The sequence below is a fragment of the Rhineura floridana genome, chromosome 5 (assembly GCF_030035675.1).
Source record: "Rhineura floridana isolate rRhiFlo1 chromosome 5, rRhiFlo1.hap2, whole genome shotgun sequence".
Taxonomy (NCBI): domain Eukaryota; kingdom Metazoa; phylum Chordata; class Lepidosauria; order Squamata; family Rhineuridae; genus Rhineura; species Rhineura floridana.
In genome coordinates, this window is record NC_084484.1 from 147,766,686 (window position 1) to 147,781,555 (window position 14,870).

The 14,870-nt window shown below is 43.0% G+C and overlaps 1 long non-coding RNA gene across 1 annotated transcript in view; it reads right to left on the reverse strand.

Moving 5' to 3' along the window:
- The window catches only part of LOC133385961 (uncharacterized), a 150,659-nt gene extending 136,342 nt beyond the window's left edge, over positions 1–14,317 (reverse strand). The window contains exon 1 of the long non-coding RNA XR_009763036.1: positions 13,967–14,317. This is a non-coding gene — a long non-coding RNA (uncharacterized LOC133385961). The remainder of the gene's footprint in view (positions 1–13,966) is intronic.
- Positions 14,318–14,870: the final 553 nt, after the last annotated feature.

Consider the following 14,870-nt stretch of genomic DNA (forward strand, 5'->3'; position numbering starts at 1 on the left):
TGCAGAATTCCCTCTCCTTGAATTATTATTATTATTTATTAAATTTATTAGTTGCCCATCTGGCTGGTTTAGGAGGGCACCATCTCTGCTATATTTTTGGCGCCTTTTGAAGGCGAAAAACTTCAACAAGCGTTTTAAGTTGAGACCTATCCCAGTCTGCGTCTGTGTTAGAATTGCTTGTTAATATGTTTTTTTAATAAAGTTTTTAACCCTTTTTAAAAAGATGTTTTTTAAAGCTTTTTTAAAATGTTTTTAACATTGTTTTGTTTTAATGTATTTTAAGGTCTGTTTTTACGATGTTTTAAAGTGTTTTTAGCGCTTCTGTTTGCCGCCCTGGGCTTCTGCTGGGAGGAAGGGCGGATATAAATCAAATAATAAATAAATAAATAAAACCATGCTTCAGATAGGTAAAAGTGACCATGGGGAAGGGGGAGGGGAGAGGGGAGGAAGAGGAGGGGACTGGAAGGGGATGGGGGAGCAGAAGGGAGGGGCAAAGGAAGGAAAAGGGAAGGGGCAAGAGAGAGGGGATAGGAGAGAGGAGGAGGGAAGGGCAGGGTTGCTCATTTGCATGCTTTTTGAGTTCAGTGGGATTTTCTCCTGTGCAATCATGTTTAAGATAGGAGCATGGGGGAGGAGCAGGAAGGAGAGGGGGAGGGAGGAGGGGGAGGGGAGGAGGAGGAGATTGGCTGGGTGGGCACTGGGCAGGGGGAAGCCCCTTTCCTTTCCAAAAGGAAAACATTGTGAACAGTGTCATTGCTTTTCAGCGTTTCCCCCACCTTTTTATTCTACAGCAGGCACATGTAGCCTCCCACCCAAATTTAAACCAAAGCTCTCACTTGCCACACCCACACCAGACCTTTATTCCACTTTAGACAGTTATGGCTTCTCCCAAAGAATCCTGGGAAATGTAGTTAGTAAAGTGTGCTGAGAGTTGCTAGGAGAGGCCCTGTTCCCCTCACAGAGCTTCAATCACATTGGCTGACTGTTAAACCACTCTGGCCAGTGAAATAAAGGTCTAGTGTGGGTGTGGCCCCCTGATTAGGCAATCTAAGCAGTTGTGAGTTTGGCTTTTAGAACACTGGCAGTTGGTTCTTACTGAGCATGCCCAGGCTTATCATTGAGTGCAAAATTTCTTAAATTAATTAAAAATCAGCTAGGCATTTTTTTAACTTTTAAACTGCAGAAGATGAAGGTCAGAGTATGGGGCAAGGTCAACAATAGGATTACAGGTACTCTGTGAACATGGCTGAGTTTTAATTAATTTCAACAAATTATGAGAACTCTGACAGAAAAAAGTCCAAAAGGGGTTTGGATTTTCTCTCTCTCTTTTTACACTTTGAACCCTCAATTCTCTCTGACTGTTTTGTGTATTGCCATGAAAATTTACAGGGTTGTTAAGCAAACGTTTCTGAGTTCAGGCTTATACGTTTTGTAATGTTTAGTTTTGAAATGAGCTAATGGGAAGCAGCACTATGGCATGGGGGTATTTTCAATTTAACATTGCAGAATGCGAAAAATCCATGCTGGCTATAGTATACAGCCACTCTCGTGACTGTATAATCTATTGAATTATCTCACCCTTTTTTGAGAGACCCTGAGGAATACCAGACTCAAAAGCTTGACTCTGTCTATAGCTATGGTTCTCTTTCACCTGTGTTCTGTCCTTGTGTTCTGATTGTTCATGAACTAAACTATTTTGGTAATGACAGTGAGCTCTTGAGCTTGGCTTTGATGCTGCATTAGTTTTGTCCATTTTAGATTCCACTCAAAAATCAAATTTGCCCAAACTACACATTTAGAGAAGGGCAGAGAGAAAATAAATATTTCAGGGTGTGCTTGTTAATTCATCCTTGAGGGTCCCTCTTTCTAGTCCTGTTCTTGTCATTTAGATTTTCATTTCTGTTGGACAATCAAGGGAAAAATGTATATGGTTGCTATATAACTAACTAAATGATTGTAAACTAATTGTGGAAAGCAATTTGAATTTTTATTACTGGTTGCTTCATTTATTTTTCTGCCCAGAAACCCTGAACAGGCCTCATGCTGAGGTGTACACATTGGGAAAATAATAAATTAGGCTTCAGTTACAGCCTAGGTGGCTGGGTGGCCAGCACGCTAACTGTAGTGTGCACAGTGTGCACAACAGTGTTTCTATTCCTCTAGGGCTGATTTCATCTTTGCTCAAGAAAGTACTAAAGAAAAAGAAGAAAAAATAGCCATTAGGATTGTGAATATAGGAAGTGCTTTAAAAGAGTAAAGGGTAACTTAAGGAAGATTTTTTTTTTTAGATCACTTTGAGTTGTCTCTTTATCTAACACTTTAGCAAAAGCACCCAATCCTGCTCTACTCATCATAATAACTGCAGAATAAACAAACTCGTATTTCTTACTGCAGGCAAACAAACATGCTTCTTTATTGCTGGCTGGGCAGAGAACACAACCAAAACTGAAACTGAAAATCAGAGCAAAGCAAGGTCCAAGGGTAGAATCTAACTCTAGCCCATAATACAAAGTTCTAATATATTCTATAAATAAAAATAATAAATAAATATTTAACTCTTCAAGGGTCATGTTACTCTACAGGCTGCTTTTCTCATGATCACTTCATAAGAACATAAGAACATAAGAACATAAGAAGAGCCTGCTGGATCAGGCCAGTGGCCCATCTAGTCCAGCATCCTGTTCTCACAGTGGCCAACCAGGTGCCTGGGGGAAGCCCGCAAGCAGGACCCGAGTGCAAGAACACTCTCCCCTCCTGAGGCTTCCGGCAACTGGTTTTCAGAAGCGTGCTGCCTCTGACTAGGGTGGCAGAGCACAGCCATCACAGCTAGTAGCCATTGATAGCCCTGTCCTCCATGAATTTGTCTAATCTTCTTTTAAAGCCATCCAAGCTGGTGGCCATTACTGCATCTTGTGGGAGCAAATTCCATAGTTTAACTATGCGCTGAGTAAAGAAGTACTTCCTTTTGTCTGTCCTGAATCTTCCAACATTCAGCTTCTTTGGATGTCCACGAGTTCTAGTATTATGAGAGAGGGAGAAGAACTTTTCTCTATCCACTTTCTCCATGCCATGCATAATTGTATACACTTCTATCATGTCTCCTCTGACCCGCCTTTTCTCTAAACTAAAAAGCTCCAAATGCTGCAACCTTTCCTCATAAGGGAGTCGCTCCATCCCCTTGATCATTCTGGTTGCCCTCTTCTGAACCTTTTCCAACTCTATAATATCCTTTTTGAGATGAGACGACCAGAACTGTACACAGTATTCCAAATGCGGCCGCACCATAGATTTATACAACAGCATTATGATATCGGCTGTTTTATTTTCAATACCTTTCCTAATTATTGCTAGCATGGAATTTGCCTTTTTCACAGCTGCCGCACACTAGGTCGACATTTTCATCGTGCTGTACACTACAACCCCGAGGTCTCTCTCCTGGTCGGTCACCACCAGTTCAGACCCCATGAGCGTATATGTGAAATTCAGATTTTTTGCTCCAATATGCATAATTTTACACTTGTTTATATTGAATTGCATTTGCCATTTTTCCGCCCATTCACTCAGTTTGGAGAGGTCTTTTTGGAGCTCTTCGCAATCCCTTTTTCTTTTAACAACCCTGAACAATTTAGTGTCATCAGCAAACTTGGCCACTTCACTGCTCACTCCTAATTCTAGGTCATTAACGAACAAGTTGAAAAGTACAGGTCCCAATACCGATCCTTGAGGGACTCCACTTTCTACAGCCCTCCATTGGGAGAACTGTCCGTTTATTCCTACTCTCTGCTTTCTGCTTCTTAACCAATTTCTTATCCACAAGAGGACCTCTCCTCTTATTCCATGACTGCTAAGCTTCCTCAGAAGCCTTTGGTGAGGTACCTTGTCAAACGCTTTTTGAAAGTCTAAGTACACTATGTCCACTGGATCACCTCTATCTATATGCTTGTTGACACTCTCAAAGAATTCTAATAGGTTACTGAGACAGGACTTTCCCTTGCAGAAGCCATGCTGGCTCTGCTTCAGCAAGGCTTGTTCTTCTATGTGCTTGGTTAATCTAGCTTTAATAATACTTTCTACCAGTTTTCCAGGGACAGAAGTTAAGCTAACTGGCCTGTAATTTCCGGGATCCCCTCTGGATCCCTTTTTGAAGATTGGTGTTACATTTGCCACTTTCCAGTCCTCAGGCACGGAGGAGGACCCGAGGGACAAGTTACATATTTTAGTTAGCAGATCAGCAATTTCAGCTTTGAGTTCTTTGAGAACTCTCGGGTGGATGCCATCCGGGCCCGGTGATTTGTCAGTTTTTATATTGTCCATTAAGCTTAGAACTTCCTCTCTCGTTACCACTATTTGTCTTAGTTCCTCAGAATCCCTTCCTGCAAATGTTAGTTCAGGTTCAGGGATCTGCCCTATATCTTCCACTGTGAAGACAGATGCAAAGAATTCATTTAGCTTCTCTGCAATCTCCTTATCGTTCTTTAGTATACCTTTGACTCCCTTATCATCCAAGGGTCCAATTGTCTCCCTAGATGGTCTCCTGCTTTGAATGTATTTATAGAATTTTTTGTTGTTGGTTTTTATGTTCTTAGCAATGTGCTCCTCAAATTCTTTTTTAGCATCCCTTATTGTCTTCTTGCATTTCTTTTGCCTTCAGTAGTTATAGGGTTATTGTGATCACAAAAAATCCACTCTCAGTCAAGGAAAGCCTTGAGCAAGCAGACTTTTGGGGGCTTTTCCAGATGAGGCTTTTGTTGTGCACTCACTCCAACTTATCCACTGAATTTTTCAGAGAGTCCAATTCTGGAAATTGCTCCTTTTCTTAAAACAAGCTGTCAATGGAGCTGTCAAATAAGCCTTTACATGGAGGCTGCCATTGTCTGTCATGTCACAAATTAAAAAGACAATTTTCCAAATAAATCTTGGAGGACCCACAAAGCAGAGCTCTAGGGGGGCAGTGTACCCATTTGCCACCCTGGCTACAAGGCTGCCTCAGCCCATCTCCAGTCCTTTTTTAGTCCCTCACACAGCCATACTCTTAACTGTCCTTTTCCAACCAGCCATCTCTGCTTGACTTCACCGAACATTAAATTCAACCATCCTCTCCACTTAACCTTCGCTTACAACAGGTTCATACTGAGCATGTACAGGGGAACATCCTTATAAAACCCCATTGACTAACATTGGCTATAAAAATGTACTTCTATTAAAAACATGTTTCGCTACTATTAAACAAAAATACATGCAAACCATTCACCTTGACCTAACATAACAAACCATTTCTCAAAACATGCAGTAGAAATGGAGACATCTTTCTAGAAAAACCATCCCAGCAGTCTATGAAAGAAAAATGCAGAGCACCTGTCAATATGCCCAAGTCTCTCTTCAGATGTTTAACTTGTTCAAAATAAGCCACTTCTTAACCTTTCTACACCAAATGTGGCATGGACCATCTTTAAACTTACCTCTTCTGCACTGCCAGATTTCAGATCAATCTGTTGAGCCATTTCCAAACAATAAGCTTTAGAACCTATCCCCCCCACCCAATATCTCATTATAATAATGGGATGCGATTCAACAGGTTTAATTTTCAGGTTAAATGTTAAATGATACTTCGTTTGATATTTGCTTTAAAACATTACACTGATCTTTAAAAAGCATGTGTTCCTTTGTATTTATTCTCTTCCCTGTTATAAATCAGTAACCAATTGCCCTTTTTATTTATTTTATTTATTTAAAATATTTCTATCCCACCCTTCTACCCTATAATAGGGCACTCGGGGCGGCTTACAAAAATAAAATCAGACATGTACATAATAAAATTGTAAGCAGTAAAAACACAAAAACATTAAAATAAATTAAAATACATACAATACAATTAAAATACATAGAATCATAGAATAAAATACAATTCTTCTCACAGCTAATGCACAAGCTTTTATAACCAATAATAAAAGGGTGGAGAACCTAGGGCCCAGGGACTGAATGCAGCCCTCTTGGCCTCTCTGTCTGGCCCTTGGGACTCTTTCTAGGTCAGGTGTGGCAACCTTTTGGCTACCCAGATGTTGCTGAACTACAACTCCCTTCAGCCCCAGCAAACATGGCCAATGGCCAGGGATGCTGGGAGGTTACTGAGCAACATCTGGAGAGCTAACCCCACACCTGTCCTAGGCCATTCCCCCACTGCAGCCATGCCTGTTATGGGCTGTCCCCATTATATTCCCATTATATTGATATATTTTAATCTCCCAAGAGCATTCATTAGCAAAATAAATACTATTATGTATTATGTATCATCCTTAAGAATCGTCTTTAAGAATAGCGTTTAGACATTGTCTGAGAGGAATAGCCTTATATGGAGATGCAGAAAATGTGAAGTTGTAGCAGCCAATGTTCTAAGCAATCTGCCAAATTTGTGGAAAACACAAGATAAATATATCCGGAATTGATAGAGAATAGACTGTCCTCTCTGAAACAACTGTAAGGTCACTAAACTGAAGCACTACAGTCTAAGAGTTGTGACATAGGGTATAGCCTTGAACACTCCTATAAAAAGAGGAAAGTTGAGACAGTAAGCTACCAGTGCTTCTTAAACCTGGAAGGGAACTGTTTGTACACATATACACATACCTCTGGCTTTTACATGGTTGGAAGGTAGCCCACTGCACAGTGGCAAGAGTCACATCTGTTGCTCTACTCACTTTTGCCTCTGGCCATGCCTACGTTAGCCTCTTGCCTTGCCCACCACTGGCATGCAGCCTCCAGAAGATTGTCCATGAGGGAATGTGGCCTTTGGGCTGATAAAGGTTCCCAAGCCCTGCAATAATCACATGCCCTTATCTTCTCCTCTGCAGTTGACTGGCAGAGTTTACAAGGAGCTTAGCCCAAAGTCTCCTCAGCTGCTTCTTGCAGACACCTGCCAGCAGTTGACAATCTGGCTTCATCTTTTCTGGAGGACTGCTGCTAGACTTTCTCTCCCTGAAGACCTCCTTGACTTCAGCCTTCTGTAATTTCAGCCCCAGTGTCCTTTCTTGGACAGCCACCACCTACAGTACCAAAATGCTGTTGAGTTGCTGTCAGTCAGTGTAGCCAATACTGAGCGAGATGAACCAATGGTCGGACTTGGTATATGGCAGCTTCTCTATTATGACCCAGCCTGGAATAGGGCACAACAAGGTAATAGGTCCCCTGACTCACCAGCTGAAGATGAACAAGGTAGATGGTCTATGGGCACCTGCAGCAGCAGCCTTTGGAGTCAGTCTAGGCCCCAAACTGTCAGCTTTTTAGGGTAAGTATGCTCTACTCCAGAGGAGGCTAACCTGCGGCTGTTGGATTCCAGCTCCATCAGCCCTGGCCAAAATGGCCAGTGGTCAGGGATGATGGGAGCTGTGGTCCAACAACATATGGAGTATCACAAATTAACCCAGGGCATTTTGTTGTCTGAGGCAAAGGACATCCAATATACAGAAGCTGACTGGCCTGGCAGCTGAATAATAATGGTGACAAGATAGCACCTGCACTGCATCTGAGGCAGCAGTGGAGTTTAAGGGGGCAGAACAAGCTGTGGAGCATACACAGTTCAGCTTCCATCAGACAGGAATTGCTGGGTGGGCTTAGGAGTAACAGCCAAGGGGCTGCCGCAGCTGCACCTCAACATCTCCTGCCAGGGGCAGTTGCTTCACTTTGCCTAAAGATAGGGCCAGCCCTCCCTTAGCCAGCTTTACATGAATAAAGTCTGTAGGGTGAGCATGTATTCCTCTATACCATCTGTGGTCATCCAGATGTTGTAAACAACTCCCATCCTCCCTGATCATTGGCCACACTGACTGGCACCACTGGGGGCTGGAGTCCAATAATATCTGGAAGACCACAGGTTACCCATCCCCGCTCTACACCTAAAGAAATGAGAAGGTGACAACATGTATCATACCACTACAACTGTCAGAAAGTTGGCCTTGATTGTGAGTCCCTGAAGTGTAGAGTGAGCGTCCAGAAGCAAACCTGGGTCTGTTGCTGTGCAATGTGTGAATGATCCCATAATAGGCACAGCAGTGTGCAGTACCAGTGAGAAGTGACATGACATTCTCTGCCTTCACCTCACCCAGTCACCAGATGCTCTGCTCCTGCCATCTCCAAAACAGAGGCTACCCTCTGTATAGTGATCAAATTATGTGGTCTTTACAATGTTGTCTCAAGCTGGGTAAAAAAATCATTATGAAACAAAAGCTTTATTGTATTATATTGTATTTTAAAGTTACTCTGGGTGTCTCAGGATTATTTTTTCTCCATCAAAGCATTTGTTGTCCAACTGCTGATTAGTTTTTCAGCTACTTTCCTGTAAAATATGACATACACATTTCAACAACAACCCCCCCCCCAACCCAATCATTGAATTTGGGTCTGGGTTTCTTTTAATGCAAAGAGAATATCAGCAACTATTTCAATGGCATCATTTGCAGTGTAGGAAGTAATTTTTGTCAAATTGTTTTCCTGAGAATGGCATCATTGTTTATAACCAGCACTCCTCCATCTGCTTTAGGGGAGAAAAAGCTGTAGCACTGAGGTTAGAATGAATGGATTATGCTGTAGTTCACTACACTGATCTTAATTTTTTGAGGAAAAAAAGCCAAAGGGAAAAAAAGTTTCAATTCAGCTGCTGAATATAAATCAGACTTGGTGCCTCAGCACTTCCATAGTAGTTACAGAGTCCTGTGCCTCAATTTAATGAATCAGCAACATGCTTTTTATTTGCCTATCTTCCTTCCTACTGTTGTCTTCCTCTGTTTTTAATTTCCCTGCCTTGCTCTTCAGTTACTTACATTCCCTTCCTGTTCATTCTTTCTTCTTCTTCAGTGAATAGGTCATTCCAATTTATCAGGATTTCTGCACAATAAATGCAAGATAAAGTTAATTGTAACACTGGTAACCTTACATTTAGACTACTGTGATGCACTCTCCACGGGGTTTCCTTATGGCTGGCCCAGAGGCTGCAGCTGGTGCAGAATACTGCAGTTTGGGTGGTGAATGCTGCCTCTTACCCAGAGCTTGGAAAAGTTACTTTTTTGAACTACAACTCCCATCAGCCCCAGCCAGCATGGCCAATGGATTGGGCTGATGGGAGTTGTAGTTCAAAAAAGTAACTTTTCCAAGCTCTGCTCTTACCTCATCTCACATCTGTACTAGCTGCCTATTAGCCACAATGCCAGTCTAAAGTTCTTGTTACTTACATATAAAGCCCTAAACAACTCTGGACTAGATTACCTGAAAGACCGACATCTCCTCCATTGCCCAAGAAGGGCATTAAGATCAACAAATGGAACCTAGTTAGTCTTGCCATGGCCTAATGATTATTAGCTTGTGATAACACAGAGGTGGGCTTTTTCACTGGGGGCACCAATATTATAGAATGCACTCCTGGGTCAAATGCAAGAGGCCCCATCTGTACTGGCATTCCACCGGCTTTTGAAGTTTTACCTGTTTACACAGGTGATCCCTTGATCTCTCAACCTCAGTCTCCTCTTTTAATTACATTGCTGTTTTAACAGGATTCTTGTACTGAATATTTTAATAGTGGATGTTTTAATAGTGGATTTTAGGGTTTTAATTGTATTGTTTTATTGCATATTTTAATTATGGATGTTTATATTTTAATGCTTATGTAATTGGTTATCCTTGATCTTAGCCAAAAGGCCGAGAAGTAATTGTGCAATCAGATTTTATAACTGTAAACTGCTTAGAAGCCTATTTTTGGTATTAAATGCTATATAAATTAATAATAAATAATCCATGTTACAGGGAATCCAGACCAGAGATCTTCCCTCAAGGAAATACTTCAAGGAATGAAGCCTACCAACAAACTCCAATCCCAACTCTGTTCAGTGGAGTTTAAGGGGGCAGAACAAGCTGTGGAGCATACACAGTTCAGCTTCCATCAGACAGGAATTGCTGGGTGGGCTTAAGTAACTTGAGACTTAAAGGTCTTACCCGGGTGTGTATGTCTTTTTGATGGTCATGTGTATTACTTCACTTACTTGAAAATGTGGCAAACCAGCCTTGCTGCATTTGGGGACTTTCCTGTTCATTCTATTGAGTAGGACCCCAAAGCCCTGCCCATTGGCTCTGCTTCCTGGTTGACCTGGAGACACTTATGAACCTAAAAACATTACGGGCTAATCAATCATCTGCATATCTACACATCTGCTATATGGCATTACCTGCCATTAATAACCATCAGTGATTTATATATAGGCTAAGCAGCACAATCTCTGCGGAAGAGAATGAATGAGCACAAATTTGACATTAAAAATGGGAACACACTGAAACCTGTAAAGGGGGAAGTACTCCAGCCTTCCTGGCACTTATCTTATAGTTGCAACTTAAACAGAAGAATTCTAAAGGTCATTTGGAAAATGAGACCTCAGCACTGGAATCTGCTAACAAATCTGAAGCGCTTCTCCTGATTTTAATGAGGAATATCTTAGGTCTCTCACTACAAAAAAGTAAATTGGCTTCCATTTGACATTTGAGCAAATACATTTTTAGCACTCCAATAACCAGAGTGGCATCTTTTGTTAATCCACTTTTACAAGAGCTAGCACAGTGTAGTGACTAAGATATGACCGCCTGCTGTGAGCTGGGATGTCTCCAGTTCAACTCAAGACATGAATATACAAGGGGTCATTAGGCAAGCCCCTCTACTTGCAACATGGCAGTGTGATAATGATAGTTTATAGAATACAATAGTTATAAAGATCATTTAGATAATACATGTGAACTCTTTGGACACTCTAAAACACTACATAAATGCTTGAGATAGTCCTATGGAGCCTTAATCCATTTTATTGTGGCTTAAGCTACTTGGGGAAGTAGATTCTGGCCCTCTGATAGCCTATATTACAATAATATTACTATAGTATACAATACTATATTGGCCATCAGAGTAAGGCCAAGCAAGAATTTTGGCTCAGTTCGTATTTCAAGCCGAAACTATCAAATTCACACTTTCCGAAACAATATGAGAACTGAAACACAGCCATCCTTCAAAATCCCCACCTGTTTGAATTTTGTGATGCAGTTTTGTAAACAGTAGTTTTAAAATAAAACACTTTAAAAACATATTTAAAACATTTTTAAAAAGCAATTCCAAAACAGATGCAAACTGGGATAAGGACTCTACTTTAAAGGCTTGTTGAAAGAGAAGGTCTTCAGTAGGAACTAAAAAGATAGCAGAGATGGTGCCTGTCTAATATTTAAGGGGAGGGAATTCCAAAGTGTCAGTGCCACAACACTAAAGGTCCACTTCCTATGTTGTGCAGAACAGGCCTCCTGTTAAGATGGTATCTGCTGGAAACCCTCACCTGCAGAGCACAGTGATTGACTGGCTATATAAGGGGTAAGACGATCTTTCAGGTATGCTGGTCCCAAAGCTGCATTGGGCTTTGTACACCAAAACCAGAACCTTGAACTTGGCCCAATAGCTAATGGGTAGCCAGTGCAATTCTTTCAGCAGCGGGGTGACATGTTGGCGGATACCCTGCACTAGTGAGCTTGCATGGCCTCTCCCGATCCAGGTCTTAGAAAGAAATAGAGCTGAGTATCATCAACGTATTGCTGACATTTTACCCCAAATCTCCTGATGACCGCTCCTAATGGCTTCATATTAGGGTTGCCAGATCTCTGGTTTTCAGCTGGAGCCTTCGGCAAAAGGGGGCCATATCCTCCTTGAACACGTGGATCTCTGGTTTTCCAGTGGCCCCCCAAGCCACGCATGCATGATTCACGCACGCATACGCTGAAGGCTCTGGCCGCCCACCATTTCCCACTCAGCCAACTTCTGCTTGCTGCTTGTTGCCTCCCCTCCCTCCTTCCTTCCTGCCTGGGTGGTGCCAAGGACCAGCACCACCACCAGTTGCTGCCACTAGGGCCGGTGTAACACGGTAAGTATGGCAGGAGGGCGCAATGCTTGAGGGGTGCCTGAGGCGCCCCTAAGCAGGCCCAGAGCCAGCCTTAGCCTTCGGGCCACATGGATCTCTCTACGGAGAGCCCCAGGAGCCCGCCCGCCTGCCTGCCACAGACTCCGGTGGGGTGGCGCTGCTGCTGCTGCCCCTCTCCCTTTGGCTGGGGGTAAGTTGCTCTCTCCAACCCGCCACCACTCTTCCCCGTGGAAGATGCGGGCTGCAGGGGGAGAGGCCCGTGCCGCAAGTTATGCCTGGTGCGCCACGTGCAAAGCGGTGAGGGAAGCCTCCCCGCATCTCCCTGCTCCGACCGGGGGCCCTTCCTTCTTTTCCCGATGAGCCCGTGCCCTCCCGTGGGGTGGGGTGGGGTGGGGTGGGGTGGGGGACCCGACTCAAGAGGAAGCCCCGAAGGCGGCCACAGCCACAGGTGGCATCCGGTGAGCGAGCAATGCGCCCATGGTGACCGGGCAGCTCGTGGCCACCCTGCAGGGAGTTGCAAGCCACCGGCTCGGCCCTCGAGACCAGAGAAGCGGGCTTTAGTTGCCTGCCCCAACTTTGCCAGGCCACTAGCCGGGCACGCAGGTTCATAGCCAGATGAAAAGTTTTGGTTTCGGGGTGGGGGGGAGCGCCACAAACATAGGCGTGGGGAAGAAAACAGTTTTCTGCAATAAACATAATTATTTTTTGAAAAAAAAAAAACAATTGGAGGGAGGATTATGCTTGGATAAAGTGGGGAACCCAATTCTCCACAGTTCCACCAGTAAACTGCAGCCCTCTGTGCCATATTCCACAGTGATTTGAAACATTCTGGAGGCAGGCATAGAGGGCTGCTATGAGTAAGGGGCAACAGTAAAAATTAGGAGTCACACATTGCATGAGTACACATGCATTCTACTAGTGCAAAGCCACTGTTGGATACAACCAATTCATTCATTCATTCACTTTACTTTACTTGTATAAAAACAAAAATAAAATTGCCATGCAGTGGTGAAATTGTACAAATATATGTCTTTCCATGGAACAGAATGGAAAGACATATATTTGCACAATTTCACCATTGATGAGCAGGGGGAAGTTCTTTGGTTTTTCCCAGTGCACTGGGAATGCACTATTTCATTATTTGACCAACACTAGAATGGACAGAGCGACATCATGGATTCCTTCCATGTGACTTGGAACATCCACCATATAAAGCAGTGTGCAAAGGAGACACACTACAGCAGGCGTTGGGAATCTCGGCCTGTGGGCCAAATCAGGCCCACTGGGGCTCCTAATTTAAAACTTGAGGTCATTTTCCCCAAGCCCCGCCCACCTGCTGAACACCTGACATCATATGACATCAGGTTGGGGTAAGTAAAGCAGTGGCTGCAAAGGAACAATTGGAAACCTTATAGTGTGCCCCTGATGTTTCCTAAATTTCTAAATTTGGCGCCAAATGCAAGCCCCACTGGGATTGGTTCTTGCTGGGCACTCCCAAGTGGAGCTGATCCCTGCGGGAAGTGTGGCTTGAAGTCACAGCTAAATGTAAATTCAGCCCCGCTGGGATTACTCCATCTTGGAAGCCAAGATTCTTCCTTTGCAATCCTGGCCCTCACTTAAGGTACAGCTGGGCCTGCAAAGGGAGAAATGGGAGCACTCTAAGATTGCACGCCTGATTCTTCATTGGAAGTTTAACACTTGATGTCATATGGTGTCAGGTGATTGACAGGTCAGCAGACCCATCAATCTGTCAAAAGTGGCCCATGGAGGGTGGGCCAGATCTGGATCTGACCATTGGCCGGATCCGGTCCCTCAACACTGCACTACAGCATATTCAACACAGATCAAGTCAACGGGGCTCTCAGAAACCACACCATTGCTGGGTGATGTCTTTCTTTTTACTGATACTGGATTGAGACGGATCATGATTTCCTCCTCCTCCTCCTCACCCTGAAATACTAAGCATGTTGCATTTACGATAAAAAAGCACATACATGCAATTTAAATGCAGCAATCACCAACACCATTTTAACACCCACCTTGTCCTGAGACATCCTCCTTGATTCTCGCAGCTCAATTCACAATTTTTGCAAACTGAAAATAACTAAATAAAGTTGTTCTTTCAAGAACAACAAAAAGTGCACCAGTTCAGTTCTCCCCGCCTAGTATTCCAAGCCAATCTTCGGGAATACAGCCAGATCCTGCCTAACAAAATCCAATATCTTCCTCTGGATGAGAAATGGGTGAAGTTGCTAAAGAGCGTCAGATCAAGAATTCTGGTGAAGGTTGTCAGTGCAGTGTTTGCCATCCCAGTAAGCAATGCTTTCATGGAGAGAGTGTTTTCACTCATGGGCAACGTATGGACTGACAACAGGAACCGTATGTTATCTTCCCTTGTCAAAGCAGAGCTTTCTGTCAAATTAAACTTTGGCATGAACTGTGCTGATTTTTTCAAATATGTGAAGGAAGAGCAAAGGTTGCTTAAAGCTTGTGTTTCAAAGGAGAAGTACAAATTCTAAACTCAGCCTTTTTTGTTCTTTAAAACCAGTTCCTACAGTGAAAGCACCTTGTTCATTATTTCTGTTTTTCTTTTATAAAGAGTAATACTGTTTATAATGTTTGTAATGTTTGAGAACATCCCTTGGATGTCATCCACTTCTCTTTGTAACAGAGATAAATGCCTAAATCCAGCTGCTAGTCCCAACTAGAGTAGACCCATTGAATCGATGGGAACTTGGTTAATTGACACCATGTAAATTCCATTGCTTCAGTGGGTCTCTACTCTAGTTGGGACTAGCAATTGGATTATGATTAGCAGTTTGACTGGTGATGTAACCTGCCTTTGTTCTCTAAAAGACAGTGTTTGTTAATAAAAAAAATTGTTTGTACCCTGGTGCTATTGGTTTTATTTCTCTCTCACGTTTTTACCTTTACCTTAATACT